This window comes from Propithecus coquereli, unplaced genomic scaffold, assembly GCF_000956105.1.
Source record: "Propithecus coquereli isolate 6110/MARCELLA unplaced genomic scaffold, Pcoq_1.0 Scaffold164, whole genome shotgun sequence".
Classification (NCBI taxonomy): Eukaryota; Metazoa; Chordata; class Mammalia; order Primates; family Indriidae; genus Propithecus; species Propithecus coquereli.
In genome coordinates this window covers 282,775-284,997 of record NW_012140969.1, presented here as the reverse complement: position 1 = coordinate 284,997, position 2,223 = coordinate 282,775, and the positions used below count along the sequence as shown (strand labels likewise).

Below are 2,223 nucleotides of genomic sequence, written 5' to 3'. Positions count from 1 at the left end.
TCATTCAAGGGCCCAGTGGGGCAGGTGGTGGGGGTCCTGCTTCTTCCCCAAGGGGATATCTGGAGAGGGGGCACGGACAGGCTCAGCCCCATAAGTGGGTGGGGAGGGCAGGAAGTGGGTTCTCTCTCTGAAGAGCTGGAGGGTGGAGATTGGATGGTGACAGTGGTAAACAACAACAAGATGGCACAACAAAAGTTAGCACCGTGCTAGCGCTTACTCTGGGCAAACACGCTGATCTCTGGTCTTTGTTTTCTTTTTTTTCCTGCAACCTCAAGCTCCTGGGCTCAAGCAATCCTCCTGCCTCAGCCTCCCGAGTAGCTGGGACTATAGGTGCGTGCCACTATGCCTGGCTATTTTTTCTATTTTTTGTAGAGATGAGGTCTCCCTCTTGCTCAGGCTGGTCTTGAACTCCTGGGCTCAAGTGATCCTCCCGCTTCGGCCTCCCAGAGTGCTGGGATTACAGGCGTGAGCCACCGTGCCGGGAAGGTTGGGTTCGTTTTACAGAAAAGAACACCATAGCACAGAGAGGTTAGGTGTCCTCCTCAAGGTCCCACAGCAGGAACATGAGGGTGCAGGCAGAGAGGACCTTAGGGGGAGGACACAGGAGGCTGTCCCTCCCCAGCCTGACTGTCACTACTAGGTCCCTTGGGCTGAGCTGAGAACCAAGGCCACTTCTCCTTGCTGGGGTCAGAGGCCCCGAGGCCAGCTGTGTCTGTGTGGGCCCACTGGCCCGCCTGGCTCCCCTGGGCCTGAGAACTTGGTTCCTCTTCCAGTCCTTCCCCTTTTCCCTCATCCGGCTGTGTGGCTCTCTGCTTTTGTGGCATCTACCATTTTCTCCCTTCTACCCTGTCCAATCCCCCAGGCCCCCCAGCCACTCCAAGCTCCAGCCAATCATAAAAATCACAGGGTGGCCGGGCGCAGTGGGTCATGTCTGTAATCCCAGTATTTTGGGAGGCTGAGGCAGGAGGATCACTTGAGCCCAGGAGTTGGAGTCTGCAGGGAGCTATGATGACGCCACTGCATTCCAGCCTGGGCAACACAGTGAGACCCTGTCTCAAAAAAAAAAAAAAATGACAGGTTGTTTGCATCAAAAGGAGAGAGAAGTGGTTTTGCTCAAGTTAGTACAGTATGGGGGAAGACAGCCAAGAATTTTGGCATGCCACGGATTGAGTTCCAGGCCTGACTTGATAGTTGACTGAATATGTGACTCTGGGAAGGCCACTTCACTTCTCCTAGCCCCAGTTTCCTCATCTGTCAAATGGATTCTGTAATGATCTCCTCCATGGGAGTCACTGAGAGGCTGGGAAATGGCAGCCAATGACCCCTAACACATTTAAGTGATCAGTGTTTGACAGAGGGCTTGGATATAGGAGCTGGTCAGTACACATTGGTTGAATAAATGAATGAACGAATGAAGTACCGTTGGGATGAGGCTGCCCCCTGCTCTGTCTCACAGGTATCTCTCTCTGTGGCCCCCAAGTCTCCATGGGTCAAGTTGAAAATGTTTGTTCCGAAGTCCCTTCCTTGGGGGTGGGGGTGGGGGTGTAACGAAGAGGTTGTGGTCACAGTAGACCACAAGCCAAATATGACTCAACCTGCTGGGGCTCTTGTGAAAGGCTGTCAGGGGCTTGAGGTGGCTGGGATGGGAAGGAGGGGTAGCTTCTTCCTTCAGCTCTTCAGAGAGGTCTCCCTACTCCAGGGCAGAAAGGGACAGTTTTCCTGGTGCTAAAGAGGGGAGGGGCTGTTTGTGGTCAAGGTGATGGCTTCTGTGGGGCTGAGGCATTCAAGCCCTGCAGGGAACACACTTCCTGAGCCCCTACTGTGTGCATGGAGCTAGGTGGATACCAGGCTTAGGTGGACCAGGCCTGGACCCTGTCTTTGGGGGGTTCAGTGTCTCGCAAGTGATGTCTCGAGTTGCCAAAGGGAGTAGTGAGGAGAGGTGGGGAGCTTCCTGTAGGAGGTAGGTCTTGCAATATGAACTTCCCAGGCAGAATTGGTGGTGATAGCAGGAACCATCGGCCAAGAGGTCCAAGTGAGGCTGGAGGAATGGACCAACCCAGGGTGTGTAGCGGGGTCAGCTCCTAACCCCGGGGCGGGGGTCTCTTATCTCACAGGAGGTCAAGGTGGCTGTTAATAGTGTGACCCTGGGACCTTCATGGCATTGAAATCCTCTTTCACTTCGGGTTGTACGGCCCTTGCCTAACCTCTCTGCCTCAGTTTCCT

At 54.3% G+C, this 2,223-nt stretch overlaps 1 protein-coding gene across 1 annotated transcript in view; it reads right to left on the bottom strand.

Moving 5' to 3' along the window:
* MYO1F (myosin IF) overlaps positions 1-2,223 on the bottom strand; it is a 41,806-nt gene that overhangs the window by 27,764 nt on the left and 11,819 nt on the right. The gene's annotated exons all lie outside the window — the stretch shown is intronic.